We start from the raw sequence: 13,082 nt of genomic DNA, 5'->3' as shown, positions 1-13,082 counted from the left end.
TATTATTATTCCTCATTTTCTGACACCTTCTCTACCTGATGTTCCCATGGGTTTTTGGAGGCTGGCAAGTTATATTTTTGCATAATGACCAGTGCACTAACGTTGCCACTCTATCATGTCTAATTTTGTAATGTGTTTGTGTAATCTTTGGACATTCACAGATGAGGTGTGACACAGTTTCATCTTTTTCTTGGCAGAGTCGACATTTGCTGACATTGGGACTTAGCTCTTTTTTATAATATTTATTTTATTATATAACAGACAGACAACACATACAAAACAAAACACACAGGGAAGTGTTTACCATGATACAATATCCAAAATGTAATCCTGACTGAATAATTGTGTTACAGTGCTAAAATCTTAACCTATGTTATATTCTCTACTCTGACTTATTTCTGGGCACGATCAAAAACATTTTTCAATTTTCTTTAACGTAAGTTCTCAAATTCGCATATATCTCTAACAATCTATCCCATTTTAAGCCCAGATCAACCATATAACTATAAACATTTATAACTACATATGTTTACTGTCTATATATCTTCCAAATCAACAGTTTCTAATGTTATAATCAGCACAAGCCTTTGTAGTTTAAAAGATATTATATAATATCTTTTTATCACAATATCTAAAATATAATCTTATGCTGCAGTGCTGAAATCTTTAACCTATAAACATTTATAACCACATCTGTTTACTGTCTCTATATATATCTTTGAAATCAACAATTTCTGATGTTATAATGAGCACGAGGCTTTTAAATTTAAAAGTTGTATATACGTATGTAATTTCTTATCTAATATCTTTTTTTCAATGTCCAAGTCATTTTACTTCACTTATCCACCACCTATACAAAGGACAGGCCAAAGTTGCTGACAATATTTTAACCTGCGTTAATCTCTAACACCCCTTTTTGCCAGTTTTGAAATGCCATCTATAGAACATCTTTAAAACATTTTCTCTCAAATTTACTGATTTAATCCATCTATAATTATAATTCCACATTCGAATCCAGTCATATATGTCTGAGTTATAGCCAAGATTTTGTACCCCTTCCATCCTGACTGCCTTCACATTTTCCTTCTCTAAATTCTCATCTGTCAAACCAATATACATTTTTGGAGTACTGTAATCTTCTCATTAGTATAAATCCCCAACTCATCCAACCGAACCTTCCTCTCATAAAAGCCTGTTATTTTATCTTCCTTCAGTCTTAGTTCTAAAGTCTCTTTTTCTGTTGCTTCTGCTCCTCTAGTGATATAATCTTCCATCTGGATATCCTCTTTGTGTCCTGAGAGTATTGCCTTAATTTCAAGGGTCTAGGTTTTAATGTAATTATTAAGTTGATTGACAATGTTCATTTAAAACTCCTGTATATAGTTTTAAAAAGTCTTCCATTGTGAGTTTTGATGGACTTGTAGATTTATTGTAGAATAACAGTTTCTGCTGAGAAATAAAAGAGTTCTGCTTTAATAAATTCACATGTTCCACTACTGATTCTTATAATTCAGCAAGCCTGCTTCTGTTTTCTCTCCTATTTGCACCACATCCACCAACTCTAGTTTTTTTTTTCCTTTTTTTCCTTTCCTCTAGGTCTAATTCAGTTAGGAGCCATAAAACAGTCAAACCATTAATCAGTCCATCTTCATGTTAAATGAGTCAGTCCAGACCCTGACTATCAATTAACACATCCAATTGTAAATCCAGCTTCAGCCAGGAGCTGTTTTAATTTATAATCCACCATTCGCAGCTCACAGCAAGGCCACTTGAGGTGGTTCCCCCTTTTAATCTATCAATACCAGAATTCTCCCCAAGTGCCATTATTAAGGACTATCTTTAACTCCAAGCTTCTTAAATCTCTAAATTTTATAGCATAATAGTCTATGCCATCAAAGGAGGATGGGGGGGGGATGAGAAAGTGTTCTCCGTCCGTGTCTTTTAACTAGTTTCTCTTTCTCTAAAGTGTGACACAGATAAAAATTTACCAATGTTATGGAGATACAAATTACTCCCTTGCTGCTTTTGTTTATTTCTTCTCAGCTTTAAAGTCAGCAGCGTGAATTGATTTATGCTTACTGATGCTGATTAAAAGGTCAGTTACTCACTGTTCATGTAGTCAGGTAAAAATCTTCTTCACATTTCCCATCTTGGCAAAGTTAGGCAGCTAATTCACCATACATGGCATCGCCCGAGCCAGATGCTTTCAGAAAGGAAGCTCTCAAGAAGACAGATTTGCTCTCTGAATTTGGAGTTTTTCCATCACTCCTTCGCTGCAAGCCCACTCTCCTGTGGAACTTCCCTCCCCTTCCACTGCTGGGGGGGGTGTCTGCTGACCCAGAGTTTACACAGAGGTTCCCACAGCACTGGTGATTCCTCTCCTCTTGCTGCTGTCACTCCATCCCTTCCCCGGATCTTAGCTTTCATCATATTGATTTGGAGTGCTTGTTCTTCTGCAGCAAAAATCAAGCCTTCAGTTTCTTTCTTAAGGGTCCCCAGTTTTAGCCATGCCCATGTTGAATTATGATAATGCTTTCTACCAGTATTTCTCAGCTGTTGTCCATGTGTTTAGCAGTGATTTTATCTCTGGGGGACTTTTTACATAGGTCATCCATTTAGTTTTAGGTCATCCATGTATAAGAGATAACTGATTTTTCCTGCTTGTTGTGAAATATGGTCACCCAATCCAGTTTTACTTAAAATTATTGACATGGGGATTAGTGAGATGTGAAGCAGCAGTGGTGACAAAGAATCCTCCTGAAATATTCCTCTTCTGATGCTAACTTCCCCAATTTCTTCACCATGGGCCATTAAGAGAGTTTTCCATTTTTTTCATATTTTTCTTGAATGTTTTTACTAATTCCAAACATTTTTAGGTAGGTGTTAATCAGCTGTGTGTCAATGAGTCAAATGCCTTTTTCTGGTATATCCAGGCCATGTTAAGGTTTGTTTTTTGCCTTTTTGCATTATTCAGGATAATTTTATCCATAAGCAGCTAATATTTTCTGCCTCTTCACTTTTTAAAATTTCCTTTCTGCTCAGTTGGGTATAAGGAGTTTTCAGTTAAGTATTTATACATACAGTACAGGGCTTGAAAAGTCCACTTGTCTGTGATGAGTGAAAAAATGCTGCTTGATGAGCCACAGCTCCCTCCGTCCCTCCATCCTTGCCTCTTTACCCTCAGTCCCTCTCTCTCTCTCTCACTCTCACTCTGATCCTGCAGTCCTCCCCTCCCCCTTCCCATTGCAAAAAAAAAAACAAAACAAAAAAACAGCCCTCTTCTAGCAAGAAGTACAGTGGGGTCTCTACTTAAGAACGTCCCTACTTAAGAACAATTCCACTTAAGAACAGCTCCATTTGCTAAATTTTGCTTCTACTTGAGAACAAAAATCCAAGATAAGAACAGGAAAAAAAAACTTTCCTGCTCTTTTTTTAACCTTAGGTCATCTTAGGTTAAAAAAAGTTCTCCCCCTAGTGGTAGAGTACGTATTAACCAGCTTTGCATTAGTTCCTATGGGAACTAATGTTTCAATGTACGAACGCACCTCTACATAACAAAAAAACAGCCAGAACAGATTAATTGGTTTTCAGTCCATTGCTTCAAAATTAGCTTTGTCAGAAGTGCTTTTAACACTGTTCCCTGACCTAAGGGGAAAAAAAAAAGAAAAAATATCCCCCTCTAGTGGTAGAAGGCGGAATAGCAGCTTCCCATTAGTTTCTATGGACGGAAAAGAGCAGATACAGATTAAATGGTTTTCAATGCATTCCTATGGGAAATGCAGATTCTACATAAGAACTTTTCCACTTGAGAACCACCTTCCAATACGGATTAAGTTCTTAAGTAGAGACCCCACTGTAAGTTCAAGCGGCACATCGATATATAGATCTGCAGGAGAATGTAGTGTAGTCCCATGCTGGAGAATATGGAGATTCCCTGCTCCCAATTTCAACCAAATGACCTGGCTCCTTAAGAAACCAGGCACTTTTGCTTTTAGTTTTATTTTTGCTGTAGACATTCAAAAGAAAGGCATTCAAAATACAAGCTTCATGACCCCACAGGCACGCAGGTAATAAAGCAACCAAGTCTGAAAGTATCTTTATTTTGGGTTTGTACACATTATTATGTAGAAAGTGTCTAGTTTAAATTGAAATTTAAGTTTAAACATAAATTGCAAGTCCAGTCATGCTGACTGGTGAAATTTTTGACTGACTGGTGAGACATTCTACAATTTTTCAAGCCCTGTGCAAGATGCCCGTGGTGTGCCCAAAGAAAAATAGCCTGCTGAGAAAAGAGAGGTCTGTCAGTTTTCCACTGCTGCCTGGCTGTGCATTTTGTGCAGAACTGGTGTATATGCATCCTTCGGTCTTGAGAGACTATGGTAACATGCTCTGAATAGAGGTCTTGGAACAATGTCTGGCGTGGCTGAGAAGGCCAGTTCGAGAGTGACAATCCCTTCCACACTGAAGACAAATACAATCGGCCCCCTGTCCAGCTCCCTGATTTTGCAGGCTTTGGGACTGCCTCTTAGCCTCGGCCTGCTGAACGAGTGTCTCTTCAAATTGGGAGAGGCCATGCTGCACTGCCTGCCACCAGACTGAATGCTCAGATGTCAAAGTTTCCCATTTGTTGAAGTCCATTCCTAAAGCCTTCAGATACCACTTGCAGATATCCTTGTATCGCAGCTGTGATCTCCCTCTGGGGTGCTTTACCTGCACTAATTCTCCATACAGGAAGTCTTCCGACCGTCAGCCATTCCCACGACATGCCCAAGCCAAAGTAGACATTGCTGTTTCCGTAATGTATACATACTAAAAATTCCAGCTCATTCTAGGACTACTCTATTTGGAACTTTGTTCTGTTAGGCGATACCAAAAATGCATTGGAGACAATTCATATAGAACATGTTAACTTCCTCTCCTGCTGTGCACAAAGGATCCAGGACTCACTGCAGTACAGGAGTGTACTCAGGACACAGGTTCTAGAGACCTGGATCTTGGTATATGCCATCAGCTTCTTATTAAGCCATACTCTCTTTGTGAGTCTAGAGAACAGCTGCTTTGCCAATACATTTATCCAGCTCGACATTTAGGGAGAGTGTCAGAGATCGTTGAGCCAAGGTACACAAAGTCATGAACAACCTCCAATTCTTGTGTAGAGATGGTAATAGAGGGAGGTGAGTCCACACCCTGGCCCATTTCTAAAAATTTTCAAGCCCTGTGCAAGTACACCTGTAAGGAGCTTGAATATTGTTGGAAGCATGTAATTGGTCGATAATTACTGGGTTCATTGTCCTTTTGATGATCTTTTATTATCAGAAACATGCAGCCTGTTGACATCCAGTCTTCAGTTGTAGAATTTTGAAGTAAGTGGTTAAATTGCATTGCTATATGTTGATGGAGACTTTTTAAATGTTTTAACCAAAATCCATGCAATTCATCTGGATCAACTGTATTCCAATTTTTCGCAGCCTTTACTTGCCTCTTAATCATTTCAGTTGTTATTACAATATCATCAATTTGTTTTCCTAGAGTTTCTTTGCAAATGTCTTTAATCCATGAGGAGTTTGTGTTGGGCTTTCCCACATTTCTTTCCAAAATTTTAGAGCATCATCTTTACATGGGCCTAATTTCTTTTGCTCTGTGTTTTCTCCTAGTGATGTATAGAATACAGTCGTGCCTCGCTTAACGATTACCTCGCTTAATGAGGAAATCGCTATATGATTAGGTTTTTGCGATCGCTTTTGCGATCGCAAAACGATATTTTAAATGGGTTTTTTTCTTAGCTTTCATCAGAAGAGGCTGAGACGGGGTCAACAAGTTAACATTCTCTGGTTTATTTGCACGTGGAGATTTAGCATTAACACCAACAGGGTCAAAACAAGATAAACCGGGTAACTGTCCATAACTGGTCAATACGGACCTCTCATCCAAATTTAGTCCATTTACTGCGGGGCTGGACCAAGCCATTCGTGGTCGGTAATCTTGTACATGGGAGCACTCCTCATAGCGCACACTATCCCACAATATGGGTGACGTGCCCAGTCTCTCTCCTTCAGTGGAGTGTTGTAGACCAAATCAGGGTGTATCACCCTCTGCGCACATCCTTGCCCACGTGGAAGCACTATCACAGTCCATTCCTGTGCCTCGTAGATTGTCTTTCCTTCTCTCGGGATGTCAAGGTTCAGGAGCAGACCTCCTACTTTTAGGTTGGGGAAGTGTGACGTACACCACATGTCCCTGTTTGTTTCCCTCAACCCAAGGGTCCACGCTGGCAACGTTCCTTCTTTCTCTCTCGCTGCCACCAGTGGTTTTCTCTTATCCACACAGTAAAGAACTTTACTCTTACACTTACTGCCAACAACAGAATTAGTTTTATTAAAGGGTATGAAAGGGTAACTTAGAATCACAGATGGTCTTTATTCATTTTCATTAGATCACAATCATTGAAATATTATATTTTATGTTCCACATTAGATCACTTCTTGCTTACTTGTTTTCATTTTAACCAGTTAGTAATAATTCTGTATCTCTGGCTATCTAGCTATCTCTGCAAACCTCACTCCTTCTTCTCTCCAACTGACTAACTGACAAAACTCTGCCTCTGCCTCTCCTGTCCTTTCATTTGCTTATGCACATGAGGTTCCACTGTGATTGACAGGAGCTACCTGGGCATCCGTTACAGGAAGTCTTTTAATAAGGCGCGTGCCTTTTCATATTCTTTCTTAACTTTCTCTAGTTCTACTCTCATCTTGTCCTCTCGGCACTCCTCTACCACTCTGCTCCTGAACCTCTGCTCTCTCCCTTCTTTTATCTCCTCCTCCCAGAAAGAGAGTTTCAACTCCTTCCATTTTCTCCCTTCCCCCTCCTCTACCAAACAAACTTCTATAGCCTTTTCCCCTTCACCCGACGCTCCTGCCATTCCTCCTATATCACCCTCTATGGTCTCTTTCTCCTCTTTTGGTGGTCTTGCTGGTGAGGACAGCACACCTGCCTCCTGTTCTCCACACTGAGACCTGTAGAGTCTGAGATGCAACTCTTGGGGTTTTGGCAATTTCTCTGAGCATTACACAGTCTGACCTTGGGGTGAATTTGCTTGGATGTGCATTCCTGGGAAGATTGACAAGTGTCTCAAGTGTTTTCCACTTCTGAATAATCTTCTTCACTGCAGAATGATGGACTTTAAATTGTTTGGAAATGACCTTGTAATCCTTCCCATATTGATAGGCAACAACAACTGGTTCTCTACCATCATTGTGTTTCCTCCTTGGCATTGTGTTAACGCACACCTGAATGCTCCAGACCAGCAAACTGCTAAAACTTTGGCTTTGATAGAGGTGGTACTTAGCCTCTTCATTCCTATGGAGTCAGTAAGGGTATGCTTAGTTTTTCACACATGGCTTCTCCATTTTGGCTTTATTTTTGTGAAATGAATCATGACACACTGTAATTTGTTGTGTTGTTGTTCATCTGAGGTTGTATTACCCTAATTTTCAGACCTGCTAAGGACCATGTAATTTTTATCATATATTGATACATAAAACCATAGAATTCAAAGAGAGTGTACTTTCTTTTTCACAGCATGGTGTATGTGGTGCTACTTCTGGAAAGTGTCTTAAATGATCCTGAGAACCATTTAACCTTGCATGGCGCCTTTAGTAGGTTTGGCTGGGAGGGATCTTTCTGGGCTGGGGTGACTTTTAATCTATCCAGCAGTAACCAGTTGTTCCTTCCCTGCCTCTGAATTCAAAGACAGCTCTGTGTGATCGGGTTCAGTTTCAAATTTTGACAACTCCTCATTCTGTGTGGGAAATATCACAGGAGGCGTCTTCTTAACTTTAACATCTTTAGCTTTATGACTTATTTTGCATAACAAGGGGTGAATACTACAGTGAGATATTTAAGGAGCAGTTTTACCAGTTCCACATCCTCAGTGAGTTTCCATGGCTGAGCAGGGATTCAAACCTTGTTCTCCAAGGTTCTAGTCCGTTACACTATTCACTTCCTATTTTAATTACCCATGGATGTATTTATAATGTAGTTCTAAAGTGAGTTCTGCAGTTGTATAATTCAGTTCTAAAGTGAGTATGATTTACACTAAACCTGAAATTTGTTTTTTTTTAAGAGCTGAACAACGGCACACTGTACTCATTGCCATCAACCGAGGGCAATGCCTGTTGGAGTTACTCTCACATTTCCCAGGAAGAACACCATGGCAAAGGGAAGACCATCCATCAGTCAGAGCAAAAGCAGCAACAATCCCTACTCCTTATGCAGCTTTTATTACTTGCTCTCTCAAGTTGGACCCTGCATTTCTGGTGTCATCGCGTTTGCCTGGCAGACAACCATGATGGCACTGCCTGGTGTCAGCAATATTCCGAGGGGCTGCCATGACCATTGCACACCCACAGCCCCTACTGCAGCTGGCCAATAGGGATGCCTGTGGCAACATTTGATGCACCACTACAGTGAACTATTTGGTGCTAAAACTCTGAAAGGCACTTTGACAGCGGGAACCACCGAGGGCCAAACTAAGCATTGTAGATAGCATGTTATTAGAAATGGAAATCATGTTAATATTCCAGATACATGTTTCCTTTCTGATAAACCAGACTTGGGGTGGGGGAAGCCCCTGTTTATATACTGAAGATCAATCAATTGGCCCTGCATGACCAATCACAAAACAAGGGAAGCTAATTTGTAAACTACAGGAAATGTGAAAAGCCCCTCCTATAACAATCAAATATTTTCAGTCCTTAAAGAATTCTTGCTTCTTTCTAAGGATGTGCTCTTTGTTATGGGTACATTTGACCTTGAGTTCGGTAAGAACCACAGACTGGACAAGTTTGCAAACCACTGGAGGCCATGTCATAGGTGTGAACTGAAGACAAATGTTTTCATATTCCATCTTTCCTCAGTGGCTGAAATCCTGTTGGGTAGCTCCATGTGCACAGTGGGGATGACATCACCAGTAGGGACAGGATTTTTGGATTTCAAAAACTTCCAGTGCCATAATTTGGCAGAAAATCCCAGGTTGAATTATGGGACCAGAAGCCCTCAAATCATCAGGAGGTAGAGCAGCCTTCTCACCTCCATGCCATTCTCATGCCACATTTTCAACTTGTTAGGAAAATGCCTCACTACAGTTTCAGAATGTATGGAGACAGCTTCTCTCATAACTTATTCCCCATTCACCTTTGCAAGTTCAGGGAATCTTTGTGACTCCCTTGTTGTAACAGGGCACTTTTCTATTGGTTCAAAGAAGCAGCCCGAGGTGAGGAAATGCTTTGCCTACTGCCAGTTTGAGGACCCCAGTCCCATAATTTGGCTGGTGTGTTTGTGTTTCCCACTGATTTATGGGATTGGGAGTCCTTGAATTCCAAAAATCCCATTTCTAATCAGTATTGAGAAAACGTTGCTGATTAAACGTTTCCTTTGATGATTTTGGGATGCATGTGACTGTCATTCCCCCTCTATGTTTAATTAAAACATCATAGGCATCCTTCAGTCTTGAGAGACTATGGTAATGTGCTCTGTATGGAGGACTTGGAACAGCGTCTAGTGTTTTGACGCTGTACGTGAAGCTGGAGTGTCCTCTCCAGGGCACGAAACCTGGGTAAAATAATATGGAGGATAGGCTGTTACCCAACCAGCAAATCCCCCCTCTCCATGTCACTGAAATAGTCCAATGGAAAGGCAAAAGCCAATACAACTAGTTCCAGAGACATTGCAGGAGCTAACAGAATAACATGAACTGCCTCCGGGACTCCGGCTCCGGATTTTGCTTCGAGGTTAACTCCTGAATCCTTTTCCATCAGTGGATATAGTCACAAGGCAGTGGAGGTTTGAAGTCAGAGTTTTCCTTCTCCTAGATGGGCTGCCTTCCAGGGCTGAACGAGTCCCACCTACCCGGCAGTTGAGTATGAATCAACTGCATCCCCAAATTGCCAAAGGGACGCCTTTAATCAGCAGCAGTTTGCTACTGCTGCTTCTGCTGCCAATTCCTATTATGCAGGTGGAACTGCACTTCAGCATTTCAGCCATCCCAGTGGAAAACTTGCTAAACCTTTTCCTCCTGTGAGCTCAGGACAACACTCCTATTAGCTCAAGGATGACTGACATTGCAGTCCAACATATTCTGGAAGGCCACTATAGTTCACTCCTGCTATATAAGCATTCGTCCTAAAACAGCCTAAAGGCAGTTGGCAGTCATATCTGGAGACTTTCCATGAGATGATGAGAAAGAGCTGTGGGTGTTAGTTGCTCTAGAAGCAACTTTAAGTCTAAGTCTAAGCAATTACAGTATTTTCTGTGGGGAAGTTTTGTTTTCTTTTGTAGGTTTTCTACAGTTTTCTGTATGTGCAGATTTGAGAATAACTTGAAAATGACAAAAGGCTCTATAAGTACCCCATGACTCTTATCCAAAGGAAACAAACTCCTGTAGCACTACCATGGATTTCTTACCCTACTTGAGGAAGTACACAGTGTTTTATGAAGCATTGCTTACAATTAATGGGCTTCTCTAGCAGGCTATACTTTCCAAAGAAGAGCTTTTCTGGGGCTGTTACTTTGGTTATTTTTAAATGTGTTCCTGAGAGAGGAGATTGTTTGAGGTATTTCAGATGTCCTTCTGATCTGAGAGGAAAAAAAAGCTATCAGTGGTTTGATCTGGATGCAGTTACTCTATAGAGTTCAAAAGCAGTTTAGAATGCTCTCGAAAACCAGATGAAAGGCTGATCAAGAATATAATTGCATTCTGGACATTGGTGTATAGGCAGCTCCTGACCAGGGACCTCCACTCCCAATATCAGCCAAGGTGCACCCCCTTAGTCCATGTGCTGTCAGCAGGTGCATAACTACTAGCACACTATTAATTAGCTGCGATTTTCCACCACAGTTTATATGATTTCAGTCAGTCCAGAGCAAAATTGCAACAGGATTCTAACCAATGTTATTGGTTATATGTTCAGAAATTCAGAGGTCCTCTTTGAGTTTTTTCAGTCTCTTGAGGACTTTGTGTGTCTTGATCAGGCAATGTCTCTAGACTCCACATTTCTGAGGGCCAACGTCTGCTATCCAGGCATTCTCTTTGGCTTGCTCCACTCTGGAAGATATCTCTCATTGTATCAGTAGCTGCCAGTTCTTAATTCTACAGAGAACATACATTAGAATTTGCATTTTGTTGACACCTTCTCCTCCCCCATTACCATTCAGGTGCTTAGAATATAATACAGATCACTGTTTACAATAACCAACAAGCAATCATCTCTAGTATGGACTGAGCTCACCAACTGCAGCGTGTGTATAGAGACAAGTTAAATCTAGTTAAAGAAATGTCCTTGAATGTTGCAAATCAGAACTAAGAAGGAAAATATGTAGTTGTTGTTAAACAACAACAACAAAACAAGTCTGGCATAAAGGCCCACAATTTGGTCCAGAGTTTTTTCAACCATTTCCAGCATTTAACATGAGCTAGAGAGAGAGAGAAAAAAAATACAAAATCAGACATACTCTATCAGCCGTTCTCAGTAGGGGCCATATGCCCCCTGGTGGGCCTTGGCACTTTTGAAAAGGGTCACAGATTCATCTGTTCGTGTTGTATCCTTGTTTGCACACAGCCAAAGGCCTTCCTTGTTTGACAGGGGTCCTGGAACCTGAGAAGAACTTCTAAAAGGGCCCTGTCAAAAAAAAGGCTGAGAGTGGCTGCACTACTGCTGAATTGACGAGACCAAAGCTATAGGATAGAGATTGGCATTGGCAACATTGTAGGACATGGATGGGCTAAATTTCCCCACTTCTGTACCATTACTAACTTACATGCAAAGAAGGGGGTGGATCAGAACAAAACATCCTTTTGGCAATGAGACTTAGCAAGGTATTGAAGAGACAGAGCAGTATGACCTAGCAATCCACCACCTCTTTCTCCAATCTAAATAATTTCAAGACTATAAGAAGTGGCCAGAAACCTATTGCTATTTGTGTAACTTAAATGCAGTTAATTGATGAGGTGCTGAGGTACATCTTAGTAGCATGCCTGGTCAGACATCCCAATGTGCAACCACAATGTGCCCCCAAACCTCATCAACCAGCACAATTCACTGCAGCAAGTTATGCAAGCCTAACAGAAAGACAGAGTTCCAGTCATTTTGCTTAAAGTAGCATTTTACTAAATAAGGGTATTTTTCTTGAAATATTGGTCTTTCTGATCTTCCACTATCACACTCAGCTGATCTTATGTCAAGAAGAGGCAATATGTGTCCACCAGAGGGTGAAGGACTACAAGCCCCTCACCCCCCAACTTTTGGCTGCTCTGAGTAAGGCCGGTGAGAGTTGCCACCCAGCTCTATACTATAGGTAGATATTTCCACAACATTCTAATGTTTAAAAAATTATTCTCTTGTTTTATCAGAGCCAGATAGCACTAGAGGGATGCCCACCGTTGCAGTTTCCTCTTCTTCATTTTCTACTGAAAGAGAAAATACCTTGCAGTCTTAGGCAAGCTTTACAACATACCTAGATGAGATCATGACTCTTGCTCTCAGAATTTATGGATGTTATCAGAGTGAGACCCTGTTGCTTGTCCCAGCTCCCACCAGCCTAGCGGTTCAAAAGCATGCAAAATGCAAAAATGCAAGTAGATAAATAGGTACCACCATGGTGGAAAAGTAACGGTGTTCCGTGTCTAGTCACGCTGGCCACGTGACCACAGAAGATTGTCTACGGACAAATGCTAGCTCTATGGGTTGGAAACGGAGATGAGCACCGCCCCCGAGAGTCGGACATGACTGGACAAATTGTCAAGGGGAACCTTTACCTTTTACCTATCTGAGAAAACAAATCATCTCCAACTCCAAAACTGTCATGTTCATCTTTCTTTTTCTGCTCTAAAAAGCCTTGAAAGCATGCAGTGTTCAATCAGTTTCTTAGTAACATTAATAATTTGTAATTTAGTTTATCAGTATGTTCAGGCAGCTATACTATGTTTTAGCATTTTCATAAAGAGCTTCATAAAGACACACAGAAACAAGAGTGATTATAAGCATTTATTTTAATATTTATAAATGTATATGAAGTATTAAAACAGT

Source organism: Pogona vitticeps, chromosome 4 (genome assembly GCF_051106095.1).
Source record: "Pogona vitticeps strain Pit_001003342236 chromosome 4, PviZW2.1, whole genome shotgun sequence".
NCBI classification, from domain to species: domain Eukaryota; kingdom Metazoa; phylum Chordata; class Lepidosauria; order Squamata; family Agamidae; genus Pogona; species Pogona vitticeps.
The sequence above is the reverse complement of the archived record's forward strand: the minus strand, read 5'-3'. Positions refer to the sequence as shown.